General features: G+C 48.5%; 50 non-coding genes across 50 annotated transcripts; all 50 read left to right on the top strand.

Moving 5' to 3' along the window:
• The first annotated feature begins 226 nt into the window (after window positions 1–226).
• On the top strand, window positions 227–299 carry TRNAA-AGC (transfer RNA alanine (anticodon AGC)). Its single transcript has one exon. It is a non-coding gene; the product is annotated as a tRNA-Ala (tRNA).
• Window positions 300–399: 100 nt separating this feature from the next.
• Window positions 400–485, top strand: TRNAY-GUA (transfer RNA tyrosine (anticodon GUA)). The gene is given in 2 exon segments: window positions 400–436; window positions 450–485. It is a non-coding gene; the product is annotated as a tRNA-Tyr (tRNA).
• A 704-nt stretch (window positions 486–1,189) lies between these two features.
• TRNAA-AGC (transfer RNA alanine (anticodon AGC)) lies at window positions 1,190–1,262 on the top strand. Its single transcript has one exon. It is a non-coding gene; the product is annotated as a tRNA-Ala (tRNA).
• Window positions 1,263–1,362: 100 nt separating this feature from the next.
• Window positions 1,363–1,448, top strand: TRNAY-GUA (transfer RNA tyrosine (anticodon GUA)). Its single transcript is given in 2 exon segments — window positions 1,363–1,399; window positions 1,413–1,448. It is a non-coding gene; the product is annotated as a tRNA-Tyr (tRNA).
• Window positions 1,449–2,143: 695 nt separating this feature from the next.
• Window positions 2,144–2,216, top strand: TRNAA-AGC (transfer RNA alanine (anticodon AGC)). Its single transcript has one exon. It is a non-coding gene; the product is annotated as a tRNA-Ala (tRNA).
• A 100-nt stretch (window positions 2,217–2,316) lies between these two features.
• On the top strand, window positions 2,317–2,402 carry TRNAY-GUA (transfer RNA tyrosine (anticodon GUA)). Its single transcript is given in 2 exon segments — window positions 2,317–2,353; window positions 2,367–2,402. It is a non-coding gene; the product is annotated as a tRNA-Tyr (tRNA).
• Window positions 2,403–3,105: 703 nt separating this feature from the next.
• On the top strand, window positions 3,106–3,178 carry TRNAA-AGC (transfer RNA alanine (anticodon AGC)). The gene has a single exon. It is a non-coding gene; the product is annotated as a tRNA-Ala (tRNA).
• A 100-nt stretch (window positions 3,179–3,278) lies between these two features.
• TRNAY-GUA (transfer RNA tyrosine (anticodon GUA)) lies at window positions 3,279–3,364 on the top strand. The gene is given in 2 exon segments: window positions 3,279–3,315; window positions 3,329–3,364. It is a non-coding gene; the product is annotated as a tRNA-Tyr (tRNA).
• A 701-nt stretch (window positions 3,365–4,065) lies between these two features.
• On the top strand, window positions 4,066–4,138 carry TRNAA-AGC (transfer RNA alanine (anticodon AGC)). The gene has a single exon. It is a non-coding gene; the product is annotated as a tRNA-Ala (tRNA).
• Window positions 4,139–4,238: 100 nt separating this feature from the next.
• Window positions 4,239–4,324, top strand: TRNAY-GUA (transfer RNA tyrosine (anticodon GUA)). Its single transcript is given in 2 exon segments — window positions 4,239–4,275; window positions 4,289–4,324. It is a non-coding gene; the product is annotated as a tRNA-Tyr (tRNA).
• Window positions 4,325–5,026: 702 nt separating this feature from the next.
• On the top strand, window positions 5,027–5,099 carry TRNAA-AGC (transfer RNA alanine (anticodon AGC)). Its single transcript has one exon. It is a non-coding gene; the product is annotated as a tRNA-Ala (tRNA).
• Window positions 5,100–5,199: 100 nt separating this feature from the next.
• Window positions 5,200–5,285, top strand: TRNAY-GUA (transfer RNA tyrosine (anticodon GUA)). The gene is given in 2 exon segments: window positions 5,200–5,236; window positions 5,250–5,285. It is a non-coding gene; the product is annotated as a tRNA-Tyr (tRNA).
• Window positions 5,286–5,986: 701 nt separating this feature from the next.
• Window positions 5,987–6,059, top strand: TRNAA-AGC (transfer RNA alanine (anticodon AGC)). Its single transcript has one exon. It is a non-coding gene; the product is annotated as a tRNA-Ala (tRNA).
• Window positions 6,060–6,159: 100 nt separating this feature from the next.
• On the top strand, window positions 6,160–6,245 carry TRNAY-GUA (transfer RNA tyrosine (anticodon GUA)). Its single transcript is given in 2 exon segments — window positions 6,160–6,196; window positions 6,210–6,245. It is a non-coding gene; the product is annotated as a tRNA-Tyr (tRNA).
• Window positions 6,246–6,940: 695 nt separating this feature from the next.
• TRNAA-AGC (transfer RNA alanine (anticodon AGC)) lies at window positions 6,941–7,013 on the top strand. The gene has a single exon. It is a non-coding gene; the product is annotated as a tRNA-Ala (tRNA).
• A 100-nt stretch (window positions 7,014–7,113) lies between these two features.
• TRNAY-GUA (transfer RNA tyrosine (anticodon GUA)) lies at window positions 7,114–7,199 on the top strand. The gene is given in 2 exon segments: window positions 7,114–7,150; window positions 7,164–7,199. It is a non-coding gene; the product is annotated as a tRNA-Tyr (tRNA).
• Window positions 7,200–7,893: 694 nt separating this feature from the next.
• TRNAA-AGC (transfer RNA alanine (anticodon AGC)) lies at window positions 7,894–7,966 on the top strand. The gene has a single exon. It is a non-coding gene; the product is annotated as a tRNA-Ala (tRNA).
• Window positions 7,967–8,066: 100 nt separating this feature from the next.
• TRNAY-GUA (transfer RNA tyrosine (anticodon GUA)) lies at window positions 8,067–8,152 on the top strand. Its single transcript is given in 2 exon segments — window positions 8,067–8,103; window positions 8,117–8,152. It is a non-coding gene; the product is annotated as a tRNA-Tyr (tRNA).
• A 695-nt stretch (window positions 8,153–8,847) lies between these two features.
• Window positions 8,848–8,920, top strand: TRNAA-AGC (transfer RNA alanine (anticodon AGC)). The gene has a single exon. It is a non-coding gene; the product is annotated as a tRNA-Ala (tRNA).
• A 100-nt stretch (window positions 8,921–9,020) lies between these two features.
• TRNAY-GUA (transfer RNA tyrosine (anticodon GUA)) lies at window positions 9,021–9,106 on the top strand. Its single transcript is given in 2 exon segments — window positions 9,021–9,057; window positions 9,071–9,106. It is a non-coding gene; the product is annotated as a tRNA-Tyr (tRNA).
• A 702-nt stretch (window positions 9,107–9,808) lies between these two features.
• Window positions 9,809–9,881, top strand: TRNAA-AGC (transfer RNA alanine (anticodon AGC)). The gene has a single exon. It is a non-coding gene; the product is annotated as a tRNA-Ala (tRNA).
• Window positions 9,882–9,981: 100 nt separating this feature from the next.
• On the top strand, window positions 9,982–10,067 carry TRNAY-GUA (transfer RNA tyrosine (anticodon GUA)). Its single transcript is given in 2 exon segments — window positions 9,982–10,018; window positions 10,032–10,067. It is a non-coding gene; the product is annotated as a tRNA-Tyr (tRNA).
• A 695-nt stretch (window positions 10,068–10,762) lies between these two features.
• TRNAA-AGC (transfer RNA alanine (anticodon AGC)) lies at window positions 10,763–10,835 on the top strand. Its single transcript has one exon. It is a non-coding gene; the product is annotated as a tRNA-Ala (tRNA).
• A 100-nt stretch (window positions 10,836–10,935) lies between these two features.
• Window positions 10,936–11,021, top strand: TRNAY-GUA (transfer RNA tyrosine (anticodon GUA)). The gene is given in 2 exon segments: window positions 10,936–10,972; window positions 10,986–11,021. It is a non-coding gene; the product is annotated as a tRNA-Tyr (tRNA).
• Window positions 11,022–11,715: 694 nt separating this feature from the next.
• TRNAA-AGC (transfer RNA alanine (anticodon AGC)) lies at window positions 11,716–11,788 on the top strand. Its single transcript has one exon. It is a non-coding gene; the product is annotated as a tRNA-Ala (tRNA).
• Window positions 11,789–11,888: 100 nt separating this feature from the next.
• Window positions 11,889–11,974, top strand: TRNAY-GUA (transfer RNA tyrosine (anticodon GUA)). Its single transcript is given in 2 exon segments — window positions 11,889–11,925; window positions 11,939–11,974. It is a non-coding gene; the product is annotated as a tRNA-Tyr (tRNA).
• A 695-nt stretch (window positions 11,975–12,669) lies between these two features.
• Window positions 12,670–12,742, top strand: TRNAA-AGC (transfer RNA alanine (anticodon AGC)). The gene has a single exon. It is a non-coding gene; the product is annotated as a tRNA-Ala (tRNA).
• A 100-nt stretch (window positions 12,743–12,842) lies between these two features.
• TRNAY-GUA (transfer RNA tyrosine (anticodon GUA)) lies at window positions 12,843–12,928 on the top strand. Its single transcript is given in 2 exon segments — window positions 12,843–12,879; window positions 12,893–12,928. It is a non-coding gene; the product is annotated as a tRNA-Tyr (tRNA).
• Window positions 12,929–13,632: 704 nt separating this feature from the next.
• Window positions 13,633–13,705, top strand: TRNAA-AGC (transfer RNA alanine (anticodon AGC)). The gene has a single exon. It is a non-coding gene; the product is annotated as a tRNA-Ala (tRNA).
• A 100-nt stretch (window positions 13,706–13,805) lies between these two features.
• On the top strand, window positions 13,806–13,891 carry TRNAY-GUA (transfer RNA tyrosine (anticodon GUA)). Its single transcript is given in 2 exon segments — window positions 13,806–13,842; window positions 13,856–13,891. It is a non-coding gene; the product is annotated as a tRNA-Tyr (tRNA).
• Window positions 13,892–14,592: 701 nt separating this feature from the next.
• TRNAA-AGC (transfer RNA alanine (anticodon AGC)) lies at window positions 14,593–14,665 on the top strand. The gene has a single exon. It is a non-coding gene; the product is annotated as a tRNA-Ala (tRNA).
• Window positions 14,666–14,765: 100 nt separating this feature from the next.
• On the top strand, window positions 14,766–14,851 carry TRNAY-GUA (transfer RNA tyrosine (anticodon GUA)). Its single transcript is given in 2 exon segments — window positions 14,766–14,802; window positions 14,816–14,851. It is a non-coding gene; the product is annotated as a tRNA-Tyr (tRNA).
• A 701-nt stretch (window positions 14,852–15,552) lies between these two features.
• TRNAA-AGC (transfer RNA alanine (anticodon AGC)) lies at window positions 15,553–15,625 on the top strand. The gene has a single exon. It is a non-coding gene; the product is annotated as a tRNA-Ala (tRNA).
• A 100-nt stretch (window positions 15,626–15,725) lies between these two features.
• On the top strand, window positions 15,726–15,811 carry TRNAY-GUA (transfer RNA tyrosine (anticodon GUA)). The gene is given in 2 exon segments: window positions 15,726–15,762; window positions 15,776–15,811. It is a non-coding gene; the product is annotated as a tRNA-Tyr (tRNA).
• A 703-nt stretch (window positions 15,812–16,514) lies between these two features.
• On the top strand, window positions 16,515–16,587 carry TRNAA-AGC (transfer RNA alanine (anticodon AGC)). The gene has a single exon. It is a non-coding gene; the product is annotated as a tRNA-Ala (tRNA).
• Window positions 16,588–16,687: 100 nt separating this feature from the next.
• Window positions 16,688–16,773, top strand: TRNAY-GUA (transfer RNA tyrosine (anticodon GUA)). Its single transcript is given in 2 exon segments — window positions 16,688–16,724; window positions 16,738–16,773. It is a non-coding gene; the product is annotated as a tRNA-Tyr (tRNA).
• A 701-nt stretch (window positions 16,774–17,474) lies between these two features.
• TRNAA-AGC (transfer RNA alanine (anticodon AGC)) lies at window positions 17,475–17,547 on the top strand. Its single transcript has one exon. It is a non-coding gene; the product is annotated as a tRNA-Ala (tRNA).
• A 100-nt stretch (window positions 17,548–17,647) lies between these two features.
• Window positions 17,648–17,733, top strand: TRNAY-GUA (transfer RNA tyrosine (anticodon GUA)). The gene is given in 2 exon segments: window positions 17,648–17,684; window positions 17,698–17,733. It is a non-coding gene; the product is annotated as a tRNA-Tyr (tRNA).
• Window positions 17,734–18,428: 695 nt separating this feature from the next.
• On the top strand, window positions 18,429–18,501 carry TRNAA-AGC (transfer RNA alanine (anticodon AGC)). The gene has a single exon. It is a non-coding gene; the product is annotated as a tRNA-Ala (tRNA).
• A 100-nt stretch (window positions 18,502–18,601) lies between these two features.
• TRNAY-GUA (transfer RNA tyrosine (anticodon GUA)) lies at window positions 18,602–18,687 on the top strand. Its single transcript is given in 2 exon segments — window positions 18,602–18,638; window positions 18,652–18,687. It is a non-coding gene; the product is annotated as a tRNA-Tyr (tRNA).
• A 694-nt stretch (window positions 18,688–19,381) lies between these two features.
• On the top strand, window positions 19,382–19,454 carry TRNAA-AGC (transfer RNA alanine (anticodon AGC)). Its single transcript has one exon. It is a non-coding gene; the product is annotated as a tRNA-Ala (tRNA).
• A 100-nt stretch (window positions 19,455–19,554) lies between these two features.
• TRNAY-GUA (transfer RNA tyrosine (anticodon GUA)) lies at window positions 19,555–19,640 on the top strand. Its single transcript is given in 2 exon segments — window positions 19,555–19,591; window positions 19,605–19,640. It is a non-coding gene; the product is annotated as a tRNA-Tyr (tRNA).
• Window positions 19,641–20,330: 690 nt separating this feature from the next.
• Window positions 20,331–20,403, top strand: TRNAA-AGC (transfer RNA alanine (anticodon AGC)). Its single transcript has one exon. It is a non-coding gene; the product is annotated as a tRNA-Ala (tRNA).
• Window positions 20,404–20,503: 100 nt separating this feature from the next.
• TRNAY-GUA (transfer RNA tyrosine (anticodon GUA)) lies at window positions 20,504–20,589 on the top strand. Its single transcript is given in 2 exon segments — window positions 20,504–20,540; window positions 20,554–20,589. It is a non-coding gene; the product is annotated as a tRNA-Tyr (tRNA).
• A 694-nt stretch (window positions 20,590–21,283) lies between these two features.
• Window positions 21,284–21,356, top strand: TRNAA-AGC (transfer RNA alanine (anticodon AGC)). Its single transcript has one exon. It is a non-coding gene; the product is annotated as a tRNA-Ala (tRNA).
• Window positions 21,357–21,456: 100 nt separating this feature from the next.
• On the top strand, window positions 21,457–21,542 carry TRNAY-GUA (transfer RNA tyrosine (anticodon GUA)). The gene is given in 2 exon segments: window positions 21,457–21,493; window positions 21,507–21,542. It is a non-coding gene; the product is annotated as a tRNA-Tyr (tRNA).
• A 695-nt stretch (window positions 21,543–22,237) lies between these two features.
• Window positions 22,238–22,310, top strand: TRNAA-AGC (transfer RNA alanine (anticodon AGC)). The gene has a single exon. It is a non-coding gene; the product is annotated as a tRNA-Ala (tRNA).
• A 100-nt stretch (window positions 22,311–22,410) lies between these two features.
• On the top strand, window positions 22,411–22,496 carry TRNAY-GUA (transfer RNA tyrosine (anticodon GUA)). The gene is given in 2 exon segments: window positions 22,411–22,447; window positions 22,461–22,496. It is a non-coding gene; the product is annotated as a tRNA-Tyr (tRNA).
• A 703-nt stretch (window positions 22,497–23,199) lies between these two features.
• TRNAA-AGC (transfer RNA alanine (anticodon AGC)) lies at window positions 23,200–23,272 on the top strand. The gene has a single exon. It is a non-coding gene; the product is annotated as a tRNA-Ala (tRNA).
• A 100-nt stretch (window positions 23,273–23,372) lies between these two features.
• TRNAY-GUA (transfer RNA tyrosine (anticodon GUA)) lies at window positions 23,373–23,458 on the top strand. The gene is given in 2 exon segments: window positions 23,373–23,409; window positions 23,423–23,458. It is a non-coding gene; the product is annotated as a tRNA-Tyr (tRNA).
• Window positions 23,459–23,900: the final 442 nt, after the last annotated feature.

Here is a 23,900-nt window from a genome sequence, read left to right as displayed (position 1 = left end):
GGAAAAAGGTACCCCAAAAATTCACTGTCTCGTTCTTTCAGGCCACCCAAAGCCCAGCAAACTCCACTGTCCTTTATATTTCAAGGCACCAAAAAATCCACACTTAAAAAAAAAAAAAAAAAAAAAAAAAAGAAAGAAACCTTTCTTCTCCCATGGTCAAAACTTGGTTTAGGCATGATAACATGACTGCGGTGTGACCCGAGTGCCAGAAACCAGCAACAGTAGAGGGGGATTAGCTCAAATGGTAGAGCGCTCGCTTAGCATGCGAGAGGTAGCGGGATCGATGCCCGCATCCTCCAAAACTTCCACTTGGCACTACCTTCAAATGAAGGGCCAACTTCTTTTTAGTTGGCACTGACACAAAAACCTAGGAAGCAGCTGCACGCATATCTGGCTAAACCTTCGATAGCTCAGCTGGTAGAGCGGAGGACTGTAGTAGCTAATTAGCAATCCTTAGGTCGCTGGTTCGATTCCGGCTCGAAGGATGCTTTTGAGTGTCCGACAACCTTGCATGCTTCAACTCGGAGGCTCTCTCGCACAGACTTTGCAGCTGCATACCTCCTGGGCGCACTCTTTTTGAGCCTGACCGCACAACCATTGGCCTCTGGAGAGAGTGTTAACAAGAATACTTCAAAACAAGAGTAACAATGCGTTGGCCGGGAATCGAACCCGGGTCAACTGCTTGGAAGGCAGCTATGCTCACCACTATACCACCAACGCCATAGAATTCACACCACTTCTCAATCGTGAAAATGCAACTCTCACCCCTAGTGTGACTAAAGCCAACTCTTCTGCTTCGTTAGTGGCTTGACAACAGTCAGACGGTAATGTGGCTTCTCGTAAGAGAGGTTTAAGCAGCAGCAGAGTGGCGCAGCGGGAGCGTGCTGGGCCCATAACCCAGAGGTCGATGGATCGAAACCATCCTCTGCTAGGCGCAGAGTTTTGTATTTTTCATGCTCCCAGGAAAAAGGTACCCCAAAAATTCACTGTCTCGTTCTTTCAGGCCACCCAAAGCCCAGCAAACTCCACTGTCCTTTATATTTCAAGGCACCAAAAAATCCACACTTAAAAAAAAAAAAAAAAAAAAAAAAAAAGAAAGAAACCTTTCTTCTCCCATGGTCAAAACTTGGTTTAGGCATGATAACATGACTGCGGTGTGACCTGAGTGCCAGAAACCAGCAACAGTAGAGGGGGATTAGCTCAAATGGTAGAGCGCTCGCTTAGCATGCGAGAGGTAGCGGGATCGATGCCCGCATCCTCCAAAACTTCCACTTGGCACTACCTTCAAATGAAGGGCCAACTTCTTTTTAGTTGGCACTGACACAAAAACCTAGGAAGTAGCTGCACGCATATCTGGCTAAACCTTCGATAGCTCAGCTGGTAGAGCGGAGGACTGTAGTAGCTAATTAGCAATCCTTAGGTCGCTGGTTCGATTCCGGCTCGAAGGATGCTTTTGAGTGTCCGACAACCTTGCATGCTTCAACTCGGAGGCTCTCTCGCACAGACTTTGCAGCTGCATACCTCCTGGGCGCACTCTTTTTGAGCCTGACCGCACAACCATTGGCCTCTGGAGAGAGTGTTAACAAGAATACTTCAAAACAAGAGAAACAATGCGTTGGCCAGGAATCGAACCCGGGTCAACTGCTTGGAAGGCAGCTATGCTCACCACTATACCACCAACGCCATAGAATTCACACCACTTCTCAATCGTGAAAATGCAACTCTCACCCCTAGTGTGACTAAAGCCAACTCTTCTGCTTCGTTAGTGGCTTGACAACAGTCAGACGGTAATGTGGCTTCTCGTAAGAGAGGTTTAAGCAGCAGCAGAGTGGCGCAGCGGGAGCGTGCTGGGCCCATAACCCAGAGGTCGATGGATCGAAACCATCCTCTGCTAGGCGCAGAGTTTTGTATTTTTCATGCTCCCAGGAAAAAGGTACCCCAAAAATTCACTGTCTCGTTCTTTCAGGCCACCCAAAGCCCAGCAAACTCCACTGTCCTTTATATTTCAAGGCACCAAAAAATCCACACTTAAAAAAAAAAAAAAAAAAAAAAGAAACCTTTCTTCTCCCATGGTCAAAGCTTGGTTTAGGCATGATAACATGACTGCGGTGTGACCCGAGTGCCAGAAACCAGCAACAGTAGAGGGGGATTAGCTCAAATGGTAGAGCGCTCGCTTAGCATGCGAGAGGTAGCGGGATCGATGCCCGCATCCTCCAAAACTTCCACTTGGCACTACCTTCAAATGAAGGGCCAACTTCTTTTTAGTTGGCACTGACACAAAAACCTAGGAAGCAGCTGCACGCATATCTGGCTAAACCTTCGATAGCTCAGCTGGTAGAGCGGAGGACTGTAGTAGCTAATTAGCAATCCTTAGGTCGCTGGTTCGATTCCGGCTCGAAGGATGCTTTTGAGTGTCCGACAACCTTGCATGCTTCAACTCGGAGGCTCTCTCGCACAGACTTTGCAGCTGCATACCTCCTGGGCGCACTCTTTTTGAGCCTGACCGCACAACCATTGGCCTCTGGAGAGAGTGTTAACAAGAATACTTCAAAACAAGAGAAACAATGCGTTGGCCGGGAATCGAACCCGGGTCAACTGCTTGGAAGGCAGCTATGCTCACCACTATACCACCAACGCCATAGAATTCACACCACTTCTCAATCGTGAAAATGCAACTCTCACCCCTAGTGTGACTAAAGCCAACTCTTCTGCTTCGTTAGTGGCTTGACAACAGTCAGACGGTAATGTGGCTTCTCGTAAGAGAGGTTTAAGCAGCAGCAGAGTGGCGCAGCGGGAGCGTGCTGGGCCCATAACCCAGAGGTCGATGGATCGAAACCATCCTCTGCTAGGCGCAGAGTTTTGTATTTTTCATGCTCCCAGGAAAAAGGTACCCCAAAAATTCACTGTCTCGTTCTTTCAGGCCACCCAAAGCCCAGCAAACTCCACTGTCCTTTATATTTCAAGGCACCAAAAAATCCACACTTTAAAAAAAAAAAAAAAAAAAAAAAAAAAAAGAAACCTTTCTTCTCCCATGGTCAAAACTTGGTTTAGGCATGATAACATGACTGCGGTGTGACCCGAGTGCCAGAAACCAGCAACAGTAGAGGGGGATTAGCTCAAATGGTAGAGCGCTCGCTTAGCATGCGAGAGGTAGCGGGATCGATGCCCGCATCCTCCAAAACTTCCACTTGGCACTACCTTCAAATGAAGGGCCAACTTCTTTTTAGTTGGCACTGACACAAAAACCTAGGAAGCAGCTGCACGCATATCTGGCTAAACCTTCGATAGCTCAGCTGGTAGAGCGGAGGACTGTAGTAGCTAATTAGCAATCCTTAGGTCGCTGGTTCGATTCCGGCTCGAAGGATGCTTTTGAGTGTCCGACAACCTTGCATGCTTCAACTCGGAGGCTCTCTCGCACAGACTTTGCAGCTGCATACCTCCTGGGCGCACTCTTTTTGAGCCTGACCGCACAACCATTGGCCTCTGGAGAGAGTGTTAACAAGAATACTTCAAAACAAGAGTAACAATGCGTTGGCCGGGAATCGAACCCGGGTCAACTGCTTGGAAGGCAGCTATGCTCACCACTATACCACCAACGCCATAGAATTCACACCACTTCTCAATCGTGAAAATGCAACTCTCACCCCTAGTGTGACTAAAGCCAACTCTTCTGCTTCGTTAGTGGCTTGACAACAGTCAGACGGTAATGTGGCTTCTCGTAAGAGAGGTTTAAGCAGCAGCAGAGTGGCGCAGCGGGAGCGTGCTGGGCCCATAACCCAGAGGTCGATGGATCGAAACCATCCTCTGCTAGGCGCAGAGTTTTGTATTTTTCATGCTCCCAGGAAAAAGGTACCCCAAAAATTCACTGTCTCGTTCTTTCAGGCCACCCAAAGCCCAGCAAACTCCACTGTCCTTTATATTTCAAGGCACCAAAAAATCCACACTTTAAAAAAAAAAAAAAAAAAAAAAAAAAAGAAACCTTTCTTCTCCCATGGTCAAAACTTGGTTTAGGCATGATAACATGACTGCGGTGTGACCCGAGTGCCAGAAACCAGCAACAGTAGAGGGGGATTAGCTCAAATGGTAGAGCGCTCGCTTAGCATGCGAGAGGTAGCGGGATCGATGCCCGCATCCTCCAAAACTTCCACTTGGCACTACCTTCAAATGAAGGGCCAACTTCTTTTTAGTTGGCACTGACACAAAAACCTAGGAAGCAGCTGCACGCATATCTGGCTAAACCTTCGATAGCTCAGCTGGTAGAGCGGAGGACTGTAGTAGCTAATTAGCAATCCTTAGGTCGCTGGTTCGATTCCGGCTCGAAGGATGCTTTTGAGTGTCCGACAACCTTGCATGCTTCAACTCGGAGGCTCTCTCGCACAGACTTTGCAGCTGCATACCTCCTGGGCGCACTCTTTTTGAGCCTGACCGCACAACCATTGGCCTCTGGAGAGAGTGTTAACAAGAATACTTCAAAACAAGAGTAACAATGCGTTGGCCGGGAATCGAACCCGGGTCAACTGCTTGGAAGGCAGCTATGCTCACCACTATACCACCAACGCCATAGAATTCACACCACTTCTCAATCGTGAAAATGCAACTCTCACCCCTAGTGTGACTAAAGCCAACTCTTCTGCTTCGTTAGTGGCTTGACAACAGTCAGACGGTAATGTGGCTTCTCGTAAGAGAGGTTTAAGCAGCAGCAGAGTGGCGCAGCGGGAGCGTGCTGGGCCCATAACCCAGAGGTCGATGGATCGAAACCATCCTCTGCTAGGCGCAGAGTTTTGTATTTTTCATGCTCCCAGGAAAAAGGTACCCCAAAAATTCACTGTCTCGTTCTTTCAGGCCACCCAAAGCCCAGCAAACTCCACTGTCCTTTATATTTCAAGGCACCAAAAAATCCACACTTAAAAAAAAAAAAAAAAAAAAAAAAAGAAAGAAACCTTTCTTCTCCCATGGTCAAAACTTGGTTTAGGCATGATAACATGACTGCGGTGTGACCCGAGTGCCAGAAGCCAGCAACCGTAGAGGGGGATTAGCTCAAATGGTAGAGCGCTCGCTTAGCATGCGAGAGGTAGCGGGATCGATGCCCGCATCCTCCAAAACTTCCACTTGGCACTACCTTCAAATGAAGGGCCAACTTCTTTTTAGTTGGCACTGACACAAAAACCTAGGAAGCAGCTGCACGCATATCTGGCTAAACCTTCGATAGCTCAGCTGGTAGAGCGGAGGACTGTAGTAGCTAATTAGCAATCCTTAGGTCGCTGGTTCGATTCCGGCTCGAAGGATGCTTTTGAGTGTCCGACAACCTTGCATGCTTCAACTCGGAGGCTCTCTCGCACAGACTTTGCAGCTGCATACCTCCTGGGCGCACTCTTTTTGAGCCTGACCGCACAACCATTGGCCTCTGGAGAGAGTGTTAACAAGAATACTTCAAAACAAGAGTAACAATGCGTTGGCCGGGAATCGAACCCGGGTCAACTGCTTGGAAGGCAGCTATGCTCACCACTATACCACCAACGCCATAGAATTCACACCACTTCTCAATCGTGAAAATGCAACTCTCACCCCTAGTGTGACTAAAGCCAACTCTTCTGCTTCGTTAGTGGCTTGACAACAGTCAGACGGTAATGTGGCTTCTCGTAAGAGAGGTTTAAGCAGCAGCAGAGTGGCGCAGCGGGAGCGTGCTGGGCCCATAACCCAGAGGTCGATGGATCGAAACCATCCTCTGCTAGGCGCAGAGTTTTGTATTTTTCATGCTCCCAGGAAAAAGGTACCCCAAAAATTCACTGTCTCGTTCTTTCAGGCCACCCAAAGCCCAGCAAACTCCACTGTCCTTTATATTTCAAGGCACCAAAAAATCCACACTTAAAAAAAAAAAAAAAAAAAAAAAAGAAAGAAACCTTTCTTCTCCCATGGTCAAAACTTGGTTTAGGCATGATAACATGACTGCGGTGTGACCCGAGTGCCAGAAGCCAGCAACCGTAGAGGGGGATTAGCTCAAATGGTAGAGCGCTCGCTTAGCATGCGAGAGGTAGCGGGATCGATGCCCGCATCCTCCAAAACTTCCACTTGGCACTACCTTCAAATGAAGGGCCAACTTCTTTTTAGTTGGCACTGACACAAAAACCTAGGAAGCAGCTGCACGCATATCTGGCTAAACCTTCGATAGCTCAGCTGGTAGAGCGGAGGACTGTAGTAGCTAATTAGCAATCCTTAGGTCGCTGGTTCGATTCCGGCTCGAAGGATGCTTTTGAGTGTCCGACAACCTTGCATGCTTCAACTCGGAGGCTCTCTCGCACAGACTTTGCAGCTGCATACCTCCTGGGCGCACTCTTTTTGAGCCTGACCGCACAACCATTGGCCTCTGGAGAGAGTGTTAACAAGAATACTTCAAAACAAGAGAAACAATGCGTTGGCCGGGAATCGAACCCGGGTCAACTGCTTGGAAGGCAGCTATGCTCACCACTATACCACCAACGCCATAGAATTCACACCACTTCTCAATCGTGAAAATGCAACTCTCACCCCTAGTGTGACTAAAGCCAACTCTTCTGCTTCGTTAGTGGCTTGACAACAGTCAGACGGTAATGTGGCTTCTCGTAAGAGAGGTTTAAGCAGCAGCAGAGTGGCGCAGCGGGAGCGTGCTGGGCCCATAACCCAGAGGTCGATGGATCGAAACCATCCTCTGCTAGGCGCAGAGTTTTGTATTTTTCATGCTCCCAGGAAAAAGGTACCCCAAAAATTCACTGTCTCGTTCTTTCAGGCCACCCAAAGCCCAGCAAACTCCACTGTCCTTTATATTTCAAGGCACCAAAAAATCCACACTTAAAAAAAAAAAAAAAAAAAAAAGAAACCTTTCTTCTCCCATGGTCAAAGCTTGGTTTAGGCATGATAACATGACTGCGGTGTGACCCGAGTGCCAGAAACCAGCAACAGTAGAGGGGGATTAGCTCAAATGGTAGAGCGCTCGCTTAGCATGCGAGAGGTAGCGGGATCGATGCCCGCATCCTCCAAAACTTCCACTTGGCACTACCTTCAAATGAAGGGCCAACTTCTTTTTAGTTGGCACTGACACAAAAACCTAGGAAGCAGCTGCACGCATATCTGGCTAAACCTTCGATAGCTCAGCTGGTAGAGCGGAGGACTGTAGTAGCTAATTAGCAATCCTTAGGTCGCTGGTTCGATTCCGGCTCGAAGGATGCTTTTGAGTGTCCGACAACCTTGCATGCTTCAACTCGGAGGCTCTCTCGCACAGACTTTGCAGCTGCATACCTCCTGGGCGCACTCTTTTTGAGCCTGACCGCACAACCATTGGCCTCTGGAGAGAGTGTTAACAAGAATACTTCAAAACAAGAGAAACAATGCGTTGGCCGGGAATCGAACCCGGGTCAACTGCTTGGAAGGCAGCTATGCTCACCACTATACCACCAACACCATAGAATTCACACCACTTCTCAATCGTGAAAATGCAACTCTCACCCCTAGTGTGACTAAAGCCAACTCTTCTGCTTCGTTAGTGGCTTGACAACAGTCAGACGGTAATGTGGCTTCTCGTAAGAGAGGTTTAAGCAGCAGCAGAGTGGCGCAGCGGGAGCGTGCTGGGCCCATAACCCAGAGGTCGATGGATCGAAACCATCCTCTGCTAGGCGCAGAGTTTTGTATTTTTCATGCTCCCAGGAAAAAGGTACCCCAAAAATTCACTGTCTCGTTCTTTCAGGCCACCCAAAGCCCAGCAAACTCCACTGTCCTTTATATTTCAAGGCACCAAAAAATCCACACTTAAAAAAAAAAAAAAAAAAAAAGAAACCTTTCTTCTCCCATGGTCAAAGCTTGGTTTAGGCATGATAACATGACTGCGGTGTGACCCGAGTGCCAGAAACCAGCAACAGTAGAGGGGGATTAGCTCAAATGGTAGAGCGCTCGCTTAGCATGCGAGAGGTAGCGGGATCGATGCCCGCATCCTCCAAAACTTCCACTTGGCACTACCTTCAAATGAAGGGCCAACTTCTTTTTAGTTGGCACTGACACAAAAACCTAGGAAGCAGCTGCACGCATATCTGGCTAAACCTTCGATAGCTCAGCTGGTAGAGCGGAGGACTGTAGTAGCTAATTAGCAATCCTTAGGTCGCTGGTTCGATTCCGGCTCGAAGGATGCTTTTGAGTGTCCGACAACCTTGCATGCTTCAACTCGGAGGCTCTCTCGCACAGACTTTGCAGCTGCATACCTCCTGGGCGCACTCTTTTTGAGCCTGACCGCACAACCATTGGCCTCTGGAGAGAGTGTTAACAAGAATACTTCAAAACAAGAGAAACAATGCGTTGGCCGGGAATCGAACCCGGGTCAACTGCTTGGAAGGCAGCTATGCTCACCACTATACCACCAACGCCATAGAATTCACACCACTTCTCAATCGTGAAAATGCAACTCTCACCCCTAGTGTGACTAAAGCCAACTCTTCTGCTTCGTTAGTGGCTTGACAACAGTCAGACGGTAATGTGGCTTCTCGTAAGAGAGGTTTAAGCAGCAGCAGAGTGGCGCAGCGGGAGCGTGCTGGGCCCATAACCCAGAGGTCGATGGATCGAAACCATCCTCTGCTAGGCGCAGAGTTTTGTATTTTTCATGCTCCCAGGAAAAAGGTACCCCAAAAATTCACTGTCTCGTTCTTTCAGGCCACCCAAAGCCCAGCAAACTCCACTGTCCTTTATATTTCAAGGCACCAAAAAATCCACACTTAAAAAAAAAAAAAAAAAAAAAAGAAACCTTTCTTCTCCCATGGTCAAAGCTTGGTTTAGGCATGATAACATGACTGCGGTGTGACCCGAGTGCCAGAAACCAGCAACAGTAGAGGGGGATTAGCTCAAATGGTAGAGCGCTCGCTTAGCATGCGAGAGGTAGCGGGATCGATGCCCGCATCCTCCAAAACTTCCACTTGGCACTACCTTCAAATGAAGGGCCAACTTCTTTTTAGTTGGCACTGACACAAAAACCTAGGAAGCAGCTGCACGCATATCTGGCTAAACCTTCGATAGCTCAGCTGGTAGAGCGGAGGACTGTAGTAGCTAATTAGCAATCCTTAGGTCGCTGGTTCGATTCCGGCTCGAAGGATGCTTTTGAGTGTCCGACAACCTTGCATGCTTCAACTCGGAGGCTCTCTCGCACAGACTTTGCAGCTGCATACCTCCTGGGCGCACTCTTTTTGAGCCTGACCGCACAACCATTGGCCTCTGGAGAGAGTGTTAACAAGAATACTTCAAAACAAGAGAAACAATGCGTTGGCCGGGAATCGAACCCGGGTCAACTGCTTGGAAGGCAGCTATGCTCACCACTATACCACCAACGCCATAGAATTCACACCACTTCTCAATCGTGAAAATGCAACTCTCACCCCTAGTGTGACTAAAGCCAACTCTTCTGCTTCGTTAGTGGCTTGACAACAGTCAGACGGTAATGTGGCTTCTCGTAAGAGAGGTTTAAGCAGCAGCAGAGTGGCGCAGCGGGAGCGTGCTGGGCCCATAACCCAGAGGTCGATGGATCGAAACCATCCTCTGCTAGGCGCAGAGTTTTGTATTTTTCATGCTCCCAGGAAAAAGGTACCCCAAAAATTCACTGTCTCGTTCTTTCAGGCCACCCAAAGCCCAGCAAACTCCACTGTCCTTTATATTTCAAGGCACCAAAAAATCCACACTTAAAAAAAAAAAAAAAAAAAAAAAAAGAAAGAAACCTTTCTTCTCCCATGGTCAAAACTTGGTTTAGGCATGATAACATGACTGCGGTGTGACCCGAGTGCCAGAAGCCAGCAACCGTAGAGGGGGATTAGCTCAAATGGTAGAGCGCTCGCTTAGCATGCGAGAGGTAGCGGGATCGATGCCCGCATCCTCCAAAACTTCCACTTGGCACTACCTTCAAATGAAGGGCCAACTTCTTTTTAGTTGGCACTGACACAAAAACCTAGGAAGCAGCTGCACGCATATCTGGCTAAACCTTCGATAGCTCAGCTGGTAGAGCGGAGGACTGTAGTAGCTAATTAGCAATCCTTAGGTCGCTGGTTCGATTCCGGCTCGAAGGATGCTTTTGAGTGTCCGACAACCTTGCATGCTTCAACTCGGAGGCTCTCTCGCACAGACTTTGCAGCTGCATACCTCCTGGGCGCACTCTTTTTGAGCCTGACCGCACAACCATTGGCCTCTGGAGAGAGTGTTAACAAGAATACTTCAAAACAAGAGAAACAATGCGTTGGCCGGGAATCGAACCCGGGTCAACTGCTTGGAAGGCAGCTATGCTCACCACTATACCACCAACGCCATAGAATTCACACCACTTCTCAATCGTGAAAATGCAACTCTCACCCCTAGTGTGACTAAAGCCAACTCTTCTGCTTCGTTAGTGGCTTGACAACAGTCAGACGGTAATGTGGCTTCTCGTAAGAGAGGTTTAAGCAGCAGCAGAGTGGCGCAGCGGGAGCGTGCTGGGCCCATAACCCAGAGGTCGATGGATCGAAACCATCCTCTGCTAGGCGCAGAGTTTTGTATTTTTCATGCTCCCAGGAAAAAGGTACCCCAAAAATTCACTGTCTCGTTCTTTCAGGCCACCCAAAGCCCAGCAAACTCCACTGTCCTTTATATTTCAAGGCACCAAAAAATCCACACTTAAAAAAAAAAAAAAAAAAAAAAGAAACCTTTCTTCTCCCATGGTCAAAGCTTGGTTTAGGCATGATAACATGACTGCGGTGTGACCCGAGTGCCAGAAACCAGCAACAGTAGAGGGGGATTAGCTCAAATGGTAGAGCGCTCGCTTAGCATGCGAGAGGTAGCGGGATCGATGCCCGCATCCTCCAAAACTTCCACTTGGCACTACCTTCAAATGAAGGGCCAACTTCTTTTTAGTTGGCACTGACACAAAAACCTAGGAAGCAGCTGCACGCATATCTGGCTAAACCTTCGATAGCTCAGCTGGTAGAGCGGAGGACTGTAGTAGCTAATTAGCAATCCTTAGGTCGCTGGTTCGATTCCGGCTCGAAGGATGCTTTTGAGTGTCCGACAACCTTGCATGCTTCAACTCGGAGGCTCTCTCGCACAGACTTTGCAGCTGCATACCTCCTGGGCGCACTCTTTTTGAGCCTGACCGCACAACCATTGGCCTCTGGAGAGAGTGTTAACAAGAATACTTCAAAACAAGAGAAACAATGCGTTGGCCGGGAATCGAACCCGGGTCAACTGCTTGGAAGGCAGCTATGCTCACCACTATACCACCAACGCCATAGAATTCACACCACTTCTCAATCGTGAAAATGCAACTCTCACCCCTAGTGTGACTAAAGCCAACTCTTCTGCTTCGTTAGTGGCTTGACAACAGTCAGACGGTAATGTGGCTTCTCGTAAGAGAGGTTTAAGCAGCAGCAGAGTGGCGCAGCGGGAGCGTGCTGGGCCCATAACCCAGAGGTCGATGGATCGAAACCATCCTCTGCTAGGCGCAGAGTTTTGTATTTTTCATGCTCCCAGGAAAAAGGTACCCCAAAAATTCACTGTCTCGTTCTTTCAGGCCACCCAAAGCCCAGCAAACTCCACTGTCCTTTATATTTCAAGGCACCAAAAAATCCACACTTAAAAAAAAAAAAAAAAAAAAAGAAACCTTTCTTCTCCCATGGTCAAAGCTTGGTTTAGGCATGATAACATGACTGCGGTGTGACCCGAGTGCCAGAAACCAGCAACAGTAGAGGGGGATTAGCTCAAATGGTAGAGCGCTCGCTTAGCATGCGAGAGGTAGCGGGATCGATGCCCGCATCCTCCAAAACTTCCACTTGGCACTACCTTCAAATGAAGGGCCAACTTCTTTTTAGTTGGCACTGACACAAAAACCTAGGAAGCAGCTGCACGCATATCTGGCTAAACCTTCGATAGCTCAGCTGGTAGAGCGGAGGACTGTAGTAGCTAATTAGCAATCCTTAGGTCGCTGGTTCGATTCCGGCTCGAAGGATGCTTTTGAGTGTCCGACAACCTTGCATGCTTCAACTCGGAGGCTCTCTCGCACAGACTTTGCAGCTGCATACCTCCTGGGCGCACTCTTTTTGAGCCTGACCGCACAACCATTGGCCTCTGGAGAGAGTGTTAACAAGAATACTTCAAAACAAGAGAAACAATGCGTTGGCCGGGAATCGAACCCGGGTCAACTGCTTGGAAGGCAGCTATGCTCACCACTATACCACCAACGCCATAGAATTCACACCACTTCTCAATCGTGAAAATGCAACTCTCACCCCTAGTGTGACTAAAGCCAACTCTTCTGCTTCGTTAGTGGCTTGACAACAGTCAGACGGTAATGTGGCTTCTCGTAAGAGAGGTTTAAGCAGCAGCAGAGTGGCGCAGCGGGAGCGTGCTGGGCCCATAACCCAGAGGTCGATGGATCGAAACCATCCTCTGCTAGGCGCAGAGTTTTGTATTTTTCATGCTCCCAGGAAAAAGGTACCCCAAAAATTCACTGTCTCGTTCTTTCAGGCCACCCAAAGCCCAGCAAACTCCACTGTCCTTTATATTTCAAGGCACCAAAAAATCCACACTTAAAAAAAAAAAAAAAAAAAAAAGAAACCTTTCTTCTCCCATGGTCAAAGCTTGGTTTAGGCATGATAACATGACTGCGGTGTGACCCGAGTGCCAGAAACCAGCAACAGTAGAGGGGGATTAGCTCAAATGGTAGAGCGCTCGCTTAGCATGCGAGAGGTAGCGGGATCGATGCCCGCATCCTCCAAAACTTCCACTTGGCACTACCTTCAAATGAAGGGCCAACTTCTTTTTAGTTGGCACTGACACAAAAACCTAGGAAGCAGCTGCACGCATATCTGGCTAAACCTTCGATAGCTCAGCTGGTAGAGCGGAGGACTGTAGTAGCTAATTAGCAATCCTTAGGTCGCTGGTTCGATTCCGGCTCGAAGGATGCTTTTGAGTGTCCGACAACCTTGCATGCTTCAACTCGGAGGCTCTCTCGCACAGACTTTGCAGCTGCATACCTCCTGGGCGCACTCTTTTTGAGCCTGACCGCACAACCATTGGCCTCTGGAGAGAGTGTTAACAAGAATACTTCAAAACAAGAGAAACAATGCGTTGGCCGGGAATCGAACCCGGGTCAACTGCTTGGAAGGCAGCTATGCTCACCACTATACCACCAACGCCATAGAATTCACACCACTTCTCAATCGTGAAAATGCAACTCTCACCCCTAGTGTGACTAAAGCCAACTCTTCTGCTTCGTTAGTGGCTTGACAACAGTCAGACGGTAATGTGGCTTCTCGTAAGAGAGGTTTAAGCAGCAGCAGAGTGGCGCAGCGGGAGCGTGCTGGGCCCATAACCCAGAGGTCGATGGATCGAAACCATCCTCTGCTAGGCGCAGAGTTTTGTATTTTTCATGCTCCCAGGAAAAAGGTACCCCAAAAATTCACTGTCTCGTTCTTTCAGGCCACCCAAAGCCCAGCAAACTCCACTGTCCTTTATATTTCAAGGCACCAAAAAATCCACACTTTAAAAAAAAAAAAAAAAAAAAAAAAAAAAAAGAAACCTTTCTTCTCCCATGGTCAAAACTTGGTTTAGGCATGATAACATGACTGCGGTGTGACCCGAGTGCCAGAAACCAGCAACAGTAGAGGGGGATTAGCTCAAATGGTAGAGCGCTCGCTTAGCATGCGAGAGGTAGCGGGATCGATGCCCGCATCCTCCAAAACTTCCACTTGGCACTACCTTCAAATGAAGGGCCAACTTCTTTTTAGTTGGCACTGACACAAAAACCTAGGAAGCAGCTGCACGCATATCTGGCTAAACCTTCGATAGCTCAGCTGGTAGAGCGGAGGACTGTAGTAGCTAATTAGCAATCCTTAGGTCGCTGGTTCGATTCCGGCTCGAAGGATGCTTTTGAGTGTCCGACAACCTTGCATGCTTCAACTCGGAGGCTCTCTCGCACAGACTTTGCAGCTGCATACCTCCTGGGCGCACTCTTTTTGAGCCTGACCGCACAACCATTGGCCTCTGGAGAGAGTGTTAACAAGAATACTTCAAAACAAGAGTAACAATGCGTTGGCCGGGAATCGAACCCGGGTCAACTGCTTGGAAGGCAGCTATGCTCACCACTATACCACCAACGCCATAGAATTCACACCACTTCTCAATCGTGAAAATGCAACTCTCACCCCTAGTGTGACTAAAGCCAACTCTTCTGCTTCGTTAGTGGCTTGACAACAGTCAGACGGTAATGTGGCTTCTCGTAAGAGAGGTTTAAGCAGCAGCAGAGTGGCGCAGCGGGAGCGTGCTGGGCCCATAACCCAGAGGTCGATGGATCGAAACCATCCTCTGCTAGGCGCAGAGTTTTGTATTTTTCATGCTCCCAGGAAAAAGGTACCCCAAAAATTCACTGTCTCGTTCTTTCAGGCCACCCAAAGCCCAGCAAACTCCACTGTCCTTTATATTTCAAGGCACCAAAAAATCCACACTTAAAAAAAAAAAAAAAAAAAAAAAAAAAAGAAACCTTTCTTCTCCCATGGTCAAAACTTGGTTTAGGCATGATAACATGACTGCGGTGTGACCCGAGTGCCAGAAACCAGCAACAGTAGAGGGGGATTAGCTCAAATGGTAGAGCGCTCGCTTAGCATGCGAGAGGTAGCGGGATCGATGCCCGCATCCTCCAAAACTTCCACTTGGCACTACCTTCAAATGAAGGGCCAACTTCTTTTTAGTTGGCACTGACACAAAAACCTAGGAAGCAGCTGCACGCATATCTGGCTAAACCTTCGATAGCTCAGCTGGTAGAGCGGAGGACTGTAGTAGCTAATTAGCAATCCTTAGGTCGCTGGTTCGATTCCGGCTCGAAGGATGCTTTTGAGTGTCCGACAACCTTGCATGCTTCAACTCGGAGGCTCTCTCGCACAGACTTTGCAGCTGCATACCTCCTGGGCGCACTCTTTTTGAGCCTGACCGCACAACCATTGGCCTCTGGAGAGAGTGTTAACAAGAATACTTCAAAACAAGAGTAACAATGCGTTGGCCGGGAATCGAACCCGGGTCAACTGCTTGGAAGGCAGCTATGCTCACCACTATACCACCAACGCCATAGAATTCACACCACTTCTCAATCGTGAAAATGCAACTCTCACCCCTAGTGTGACTAAAGCCAACTCTTCTGCTTCGTTAGTGGCTTGACAACAGTCAGACGGTAATGTGGCTTCTCGTAAGAGAGGTTTAAGCAGCAGCAGAGTGGCGCAGCGGGAGCGTGCTGGGCCCATAACCCAGAGGTCGATGGATCGAAACCATCCTCTGCTAGGCGCAGAGTTTTGTATTTTTCATGCTCCCAGGAAAAAGGTACCCCAAAAATTCACTGTCTCGTTCTTTCAGGCCACCCAAAGCCCAGCAAACTCCACTGTCCTTTATATTTCAAGGCACCAAAAAATCCACACTTAAAAAAAAAAAAAAAAAAAAAAAAAAAAGAAACCTTTCTTCTCCCATGGTCAAAACTTGGTTTAGGCATGATAACATGACTGCGGTGTGACCCGAGTGCCAGAAACCAGCAACAGTAGAGGGGGATTAGCTCAAATGGTAGAGCGCTCGCTTAGCATGCGAGAGGTAGCGGGATCGATGCCCGCATCCTCCAAAACTTCCACTTGGCACTACCTTCAAATGAAGGGCCAACTTCTTTTTAGTTGGCACTGACACAAAAACCTAGGAAGCAGCTGCACGCATATCTGGCTAAACCTTCGATAGCTCAGCTGGTAGAGCGGAGGACTGTAGTAGCTAATTAGCAATCCTTAGGTCGCTGGTTCGATTCCGGCTCGAAGGATGCTTTTGAGTGTCCGACAACCTTGCATGCTTCAACTCGGAGGCTCTCTCGCACAGACTTTGCAGCTGCATACCTCCTGGGCGCACTCTTTTTGAGCCTGACCGCACAACCATTGGCCTCTGGAGAGAGTGTTAACAAGAATACTTCAAAACAAGAGTAACAATGCGTTGGCCGGGAATCGAACCCGGGTCAACTGCTTGGAAGGCAGCTATGCTCACCACTATACCACCAACGCCATAGAATTCACACCACTTCTCAATCGTGAAAATGCAACTCTCACCCCTAGTGTGACTAAAGCCAACTCTTCTGCTTCGTTAGTGGCTTGACAACAGTCAGACGGTAATGTGGCTTCTCGTAAGAGAGGTTTAAGCAGCAGCAGAGTGGCGCAGCGGGAGCGTGCTGGGCCCATAACCCAGAGGTCGATGGATCGAAACCATCCTCTGCTAGGCGCAGAGTTTTGTATTTTTCATGCTCCCAGGAAAAAGGTACCCCAAAAATTCACTGTCTCGTTCTTTCAGGCCACCCAAAGCCCAGCAAACTCCACTGTCCTTTATATTTCAAGGCACCAAAAAATCCACACTTTAAAAAAAAAAAAAAAAAAAAAAAAAAAAAGAAACCTTTCTTCTCCCATGGTCAAAACTTGGTTTAGGCATGATAACATGACTGCGGTGTGACCCAAGTGCCAGAAACCAGCAACAGTAGAGGGGGATTAGCTCAAATGGTAGAGCGCTCGCTTAGCATGCGAGAGGTAGCGGGATCGATGCCCGCATCCTCCAAAACTTCCACTTGGCACTACCTTCAAATGAAGGGCCAACTTCTTTTTAGTTGGCACTGACACAAAAACCTAGGAAGCAGCTGCACGCATATCTGGCTAAACCTTCGATAGCTCAGCTGGTAGAGCGGAGGACTGTAGTAGCTAATTAGCAATCCTTAGGTCGCTGGTTCGATTCCGGCTCGAAGGATGCTTTTGAGTGTCCGACAACCTTGCATGCTTCAACTCGGAGGCTCTCTCGCACAGACTTTGCAGCTGCATACCTCCTGGGCGCACTCTTTTTGAGCCTGACCGCACAACCATTGGCCTCTGGAGAGAGTGTTAACAAGAATACTTCAAAACAAGAGAAACAATGCGTTGGCCGGGAATCGAACCCGGGTCAACTGCTTGGAAGGCAGCTATGCTCACCACTATACCACCAACGCCATAGAATTCACACCACTTCTCAATCGTGAAAATGCAACTCTCACCCCTAGTGTGACTAAAGCCAACTCTTCTGCTTCGTTAGTGGCTTGACAACAGTCAGACGGTAATGTGGCTTCTCGTAAGAGAGGTTTAAGCAGCAGCAGAGTGGCGCAGCGGGAGCGTGCTGGGCCCATAACCCAGAGGTCGATGGATCGAAACCATCCTCTGCTAGGCGCAGAGTTTTGTATTTTTCATGCTCCCAGGAAAAAGGTACCCCAAAAATTCACTGTCTCGTTCTTTCAGGCCACCCAAAGCCCAGCAAACTCCACTGTCCTTTATATTTCAAGGCACCAAAAAATCCACACTTAAAAAAAAAAAAAAAAAAAAAAAAAAAAGAAACCTTTCTTCTCCCATGGTCAAAACTTGGTTTAGGCATGATAACATGACTGCGGTGTGACCCGAGTGCCAGAAACCAGCAACAGTAGAGGGGGATTAGCTCAAATGGTAGAGCGCTCGCTTAGCATGCGAGAGGTAGCGGGATCGATGCCCGCATCCTCCAAAACTTCCACTTGGCACTACCTTCAAATGAAGGGCCAACTTCTTTTTAGTTGGCACTGACACAAAAACCTAGGAAGCAGCTGCACGCATATCTGGCTAAACCTTCGATAGCTCAGCTGGTAGAGCGGAGGACTGTAGTAGCTAATTAGCAATCCTTAGGTCGCTGGTTCGATTCCGGCTCGAAGGATGCTTTTGAGTGTCCGACAACCTTGCATGCTTCAACTCGGAGGCTCTCTCGCACAGACTTTGCAGCTGCATACCTCCTGGGCGCACTCTTTTTGAGCCTGACCGCACAACCATTGGCCTCTGGAGAGAGTGTTAACAAGAATACTTCAAAACAAGAGAAACAATGCGTTGGCCGGGAATCGAACCCGGGTCAACTGCTTGGAAGGCAGCTATGCTCACCACTATACCACCAACGCCATAGAATTCACACCACTTCTCAATCGTGAAAATGCAACTCTCACCCCTAGTGTGACTAAAGCCAACTCTTCTGCTTCGTTAGTGGCTTGACAACAGTCAGACGGTAATGTGGCTTCTCGTAAGAGAGGTTTAAGCAGCAGCAGAGTGGCGCAGCGGGAGCGTGCTGGGCCCATAACCCAGAGGTCGATGGATCGAAACCATCCTCTGCTAGGCGCAGAGTTTTGTATTTTTCATGCTCCCAGGAAAAAGGTACCCCAAAAATTCACTGTCTCGTTCTTTCAGGCCACCCAAAGCCCAGCAAACTCCACTGTCCTTTATATTTCAAGGCACCAAAAAATCCACACTTAAAAAAAAAAAAAAAAAAAAAAGAAACCTTTCTTCTCCCATGGTCAAAGCTTGGTTTAGGCATGATAACATGACTGCGGTGTGACCCGAGTGCCAGAAACCAGCAACAGTAGAGGGGGATTAGCTCAAATGGTAGAGCGCTCGCTTAGCATGCGAGAGGTAGCGGGATCGATGCCCGCATCCTCCAAAACTTCCACTTGGCACTACCTTCAAATGAAGGGCCAACTTCTTTTTAGTTGGCACTGACACAAAAACCTAGGAAGCAGCTGCACGCATATCTGGCTAAACCTTCGATAGCTCAGCTGGTAGAGCGGAGGACTGTAGTAGCTAATTAGCAATCCTTAGGTCGCTGGTTCGATTCCGGCTCGAAGGATGCTTTTGAGTGTCCGACAACCTTGCATGCTTCAACTCGGAGGCTCTCTCGCACAGACTTTGCAGCTGCATACCTCCTGGGCGCACTCTTTTTGAGCCTGACCGCACAACCATTGGCCTCTGGAGAGAGTGTTAACAAGAATACTTCAAAACAAGAGTAACAATGCGTTGGCCGGGAATCGAACCCGGGTCAACTGCTTGGAAGGCAGCTATGCTCACCACTATACCACCAACGCCATAGAATTCACACCACTTCTCAATCGTGAAAATGCAACTCTCACCCCTAGTGTGACTAAAGCCAACTCTTCTGCTTCGTTAGTGGCTTGACAACAGTCAGACGGTAATGTGGCTTCTCGTAAGAGAGGTTTAAGCAGCAGCAGAGTGGCGCAGCGGGAGCGTGCTGGGCCCATAACCCAGAGGTCGATGGATCGAAACCATCCTCTGCTAGGCGCAGAGTTTTGTATTTTTCATGCTCCCAGGAAAAAGGTACCCCAAAAATTCACTGTCTCGTTCTTTCAGGCCACCCAAAGCCCAGCAAACTCCACTGTCCTTTATATTTCAAGGCACCAAAAAATCCACACTTAAAAAAAAAAAAAAAAAGAAAGAAACCTTTCTTCTCCCATGGTCAAAACTTGGTTTAGGCATGATAACATGACTGCGGTGTGACCCGAGTGCCAGAAACCAGCAACAGTAGAGGGGGATTAGCTCAAATGGTAGAGCGCTCGCTTAGCATGCGAGAGGTAGCGGGATCGATGCCCGCATCCTCCAAAACTTCCACTTGGCACTACCTTCAAATGAAGGGCCAACTTCTTTTTAGTTGGCACTGACACAAAAACCTAGGAAGCAGCTGCACGCATATCTGGCTAAACCTTCGATAGCTCAGCTGGTAGAGCGGAGGACTGTAGTAGCTAATTAGCAATCCTTAGGTCGCTGGTTCGATTCCGGCTCGAAGGATGCTTTTGAGTGTCCGACAACCTTGCATGCTTCAACTCGGAGGCTCTTTCGCACAGACTTTGCAGCTGCATACCTCCTGGGCGCACTCTTTTTGAGCCTGACCGCACAACCATTGGCCTCTGGAGAGAGTGTTAACAAGAATACTTCAAAACAAGAGAAACAATGCGTTGGCCGGGAATCGAACCCGGGTCAACTGCTTGGAAGGCAGCTATGCTCACCACTATACCACCAACGCCATAGAATTCACACCACTTCTCAATCGTGAAAATGCAACTCTCACCCCTAGTGTGACTAAAGCCAACTCTTCTGCTTCGTTAGTGGCTTGACAACAGTCAGACGGTAATGTGGCTTCTCGTAAGAGAGGTTTAAGCAGCAGCAGAGTGGCGCAGCGGGAGCGTGCTGGGCCCATAACCCAGAGGTCGATGGATCGAAACCATCCTCTGCTAGGCGCAGAGTTTTGTATTTTTCATGCTCCCAGGAAAAAGGTACCCCAAAAATTCACTGTCTCGTTCTTTCAGGCCACCCAAAGCCCAGCAAACTCCACTGTCCTTTATATTTCAAGGCACCAAAAAATCCACACTTTAAAAAAAAAAAAAAAAGAAACCTTTCTTCTCCCATGGTCAAAACTTGGTTTAGGCATGATAACATGACTGCGGTGTGACCTGAGTGCCAGAAACCAGCAACAGTAGAGGGGGATTAGCTCAAATGGTAGAGCGCTCGCTTAGCATGCGAGAGGTAGCGGGATCGATGCCCGCATCCTCCAAAACTTCCACTTGGCACTACCTTCAAATGAAGGGCCAACTTCTTTTTAGTTGGCACTGACACAAAAACCTAGGAAGCAGCTGCACGCATATCTGGCTAAACCTTCGATAGCTCAGCTGGTAGAGCGGAGGACTGTAGTAGCTAATTAGCAATCCTTAGGTCGCTGGTTCGATTCCGGCTCGAAGGATGCTTTTGAGTGTCCGACAACCTTGCATGCTTCAACTCGGAGGCTCTCTCGCACAGACTTTGCAGCTGCATACCTCCTGGGCGCACTCTTTTTGAGCCTGACCGCACAACCATTGGCCTCTGGAGAGAGTGTTAACAAGAATACTTCAAAACAAGAGTAACAATGCGTTGGCCGGGAATCGAACCCGGGTCAACTGCTTGGAAGGCAGCTATGCTCACCACTATACCACCAACGCCATAGAATTCACACCACTTCTCAATCGTGAAAATGCAACTCTCACCCCTAGTGTGACTAAAGCCAACTCTTCTGCTTCGTTAGTGGCTTGACAACAGTCAGACGGTAATGTGGCTTCTCGTAAGAGAGGTTTAAGCAGCAGCAGAGTGGCGCAGCGGGAGCGTGCTGGGCCCATAACCCAGAGGTCGATGGATCGAAACCATCCTCTGCTAGGCGCAGAGTTTTGTATTTTTCATGCTCCCAGGAAAAAGGTACCCCAAAAATTCACTGTCTCGTTCTTTCAGGCCACCCAAAGCCCAGCAAACTCCACTGTCCTTTATATTTCAAGGCACCAAAAAATCCACACTTAAAAAAAAAAAAAAAAAGAAAGAAACCTTTCTTCTCCCATGGTCAAAACTTGGTTTAGGCATGATAACATGACTGCGGTGTGACCCGAGTGCCAGAAACCAGCAACAGTAGAGGGGGATTAGCTCAAATGGTAGAGCGCTCGCTTAGCATGCGAGAGGTAGCGGGATCGATGCCCGCATCCTCCAAAACTTCCACTTGGCACTACCTTCAAATGAAGGGCCAACTTCTTTTTAGTTGGCACTGACACAAAAACCTAGGAAGCAGCTGCACGCATATCTGGCTAAACCTTCGATAGCTCAGCTGGTAGAGCGGAGGACTGTAGTAGCTAATTAGCAATCCTTAGGTCGCTGGTTCGATTCCGGCTCGAAGGATGCTTTTGAGTGTCCGACAACCTTGCATGCTTCAACTCGGAGGCTCTCTCGCACAGACTTTGCAGCTGCATACCTCCTGGGCGCACTCTTTTTGAGCCTGACCGCACAACCATTGGCCTCTGGAGAGAGTGTTAACAAGAATACTTCAAAACAAGAGAAACAATGCGTTGGCCGGGAATCGAACCCGGGTCAACTGCTTGGAAGGCAGCTATGCTCACCACTATACCACCAACGCCATAGAATTCACACCACTTCTCAATCGTGAAAATGCAACTCTCACCCCTAGTGTGACTAAAGCCAACTCTTCTGCTTCGTTAGTGGCTTGACAACAGTCAGACGGTAATGTGGCTTCTCGTAAGAGAGGTTTAAGCAGCAGCAGAGTGGCGCAGCGGGAGCGTGCTGGGCCCATAACCCAGAGGTCGATGGATCGAAACCATCCTCTGCTAGGCGCAGAGTTTTGTATTTTTCATGCTCCCAGGAAAAAGGTACCCCAAAAATTCACTGTCTCGTTCTTTCAGGCCACCCAAAGCCCAGCAAACTCCACTGTCCTTTATATTTCAAGGCACCAAAAAATCCACACTTAAAAAAAAAAAAAAAAAAAAAAGAAACCTTTCTTCTCCCATGGTCAAAGCTTGGTTTAGGCATGATAACATGACTGCGGTGTGACCCGAGTGCCAGAAACCAGCAACAGTAGAGGGGGATTAGCTCAAATGGTAGAGCGCTCGCTTAGCATGCGAGAGGTAGCGGGATCGATGCCCGCATCCTCCAAAACTTCCACTTGGCACTACCTTCAAATGAAGGGCCAACTTCTTTTTAGTTGGCACTGACACAAAAACCTAGGAAGCAGCTGCACGCATATCTGGCTAAACCTTCGATAGCTCAGCTGGTAGAGCGGAGGACTGTAGTAGCTAATTAGCAATCCTTAGGTCGCTGGTTCGATTCCGGCTCGAAGGATGCTTTTGAGTGTCCGACAACCTTGCATGCTTCAACTCGGAGGCTCTCTCGCACAGACTTTGCAGCTGCATACCTCCTGGGCGCACTCTTTTTGAGCCTGACCGCACAACCATTGGCCTCTGGAGAGAGTGTTAACAAGAATACTTCAAAACAAGAGAAACAATGCGTTGGCCGGGAATCGAACCCGGGTCAACTGCTTGGAAGGCAGCTATGCTCACCACTATACCACCAACGCCATAGAATTCACACCACTTCTCAATCGTGAAAATGCAACTCTCACCCCTAGTGTGACTAAAGCCAACTCTTCTGCTTCGTTAGTGGCTTGACAACAGTCAGACGGTAATGTGGCTTCTCGTAAGAGAGGTTTAAGCAGCAGCAGAGTGGCGCAGCGGGAGCGTGCTGGGCCCATAACCCAGAGGTCGATGGATCGAAACCATCCTCTGCTAGGCGCAGAGTTTTGTATTTTTCATGCTCCCAGGAAAAAGGTACCCCAAAAATTCACTGTCTCGTTCTTTCAGGCCACCCAAAGCCCAGCAAACTCCACTGTCCTTTATATTTCAAGGCACCAAAAAATCCACACTTTAAAAAAAAAAAAAAAAAAAAAAAAAAAAAGAAACCTTTCTTCTCCCATGGTCAAAACTTGGTTTAGGCATGATAACATGACTGCGGTGTGACCCGAGTGCCAGAAACCAGCAACAGTAGAGGGGGATTAGCTCAAATGGTAGAGCGCTCGCTTAGCATGCGAGAGGTAGCGGGATCGATGCCCGCATCCTCCAAAACTTCCACTTGGCACTACCTTCAAATGAAGGGCCAACTTCTTTTTAGTTGGCACTGACACAAAAACCTAGGAAGCAGCTGCACGCATATCTGGCTAAACCTTCGATAGCTCAGCTGGTAGAGCGGAGGACTGTAGTAGCTAATTAGCAATCCTTAGGTCGCTGGTTCGATTCCGGCTCGAAGGATGCTTTTGAGTGTCCGACAACCTTGCATGCTTCAACTCGGAGGCTCTCTCGCACAGACTTTGCAGCTGCATACCTCCTGGGCGCACTCTTTTTGAGCCTGACCGCACAACCATTGGCCTCTGGAGAGAGTGTTAACAAGAATACTTCAAAACAAGAGTAACAATGCGTTGGCCGGGAATCGAACCCGGGTCAACTGCTTGGAAGGCAGCTATGCTCACCACTATACCACCAACGCCATAGAATTCACACCACTTCTCAATCGTGAAAATGCAACTCTCACCCCTAGTGTGACTAAAGCCAACTCTTCTGCTTCGTTAGTGGCTTGACAACAGTCAGACGGTAATGTGGCTTCTCGTAAGAGAGGTTTAAGCAGCAGCAGAGTGGCGCAGCGGGAGCGTGCTGGGCCCATAACCCAGAGGTCGATGGATCGAAACCATCCTCT

This window comes from Eleutherodactylus coqui, chromosome 1 (genome assembly GCF_035609145.1).
Source record: "Eleutherodactylus coqui strain aEleCoq1 chromosome 1, aEleCoq1.hap1, whole genome shotgun sequence".
In the NCBI taxonomy this organism is placed as follows: domain Eukaryota; kingdom Metazoa; phylum Chordata; class Amphibia; order Anura; family Eleutherodactylidae; genus Eleutherodactylus; species Eleutherodactylus coqui.
Note: the sequence above shows the minus strand (reverse complement) of the source record. Positions and strands in the feature narration are given on the sequence as shown.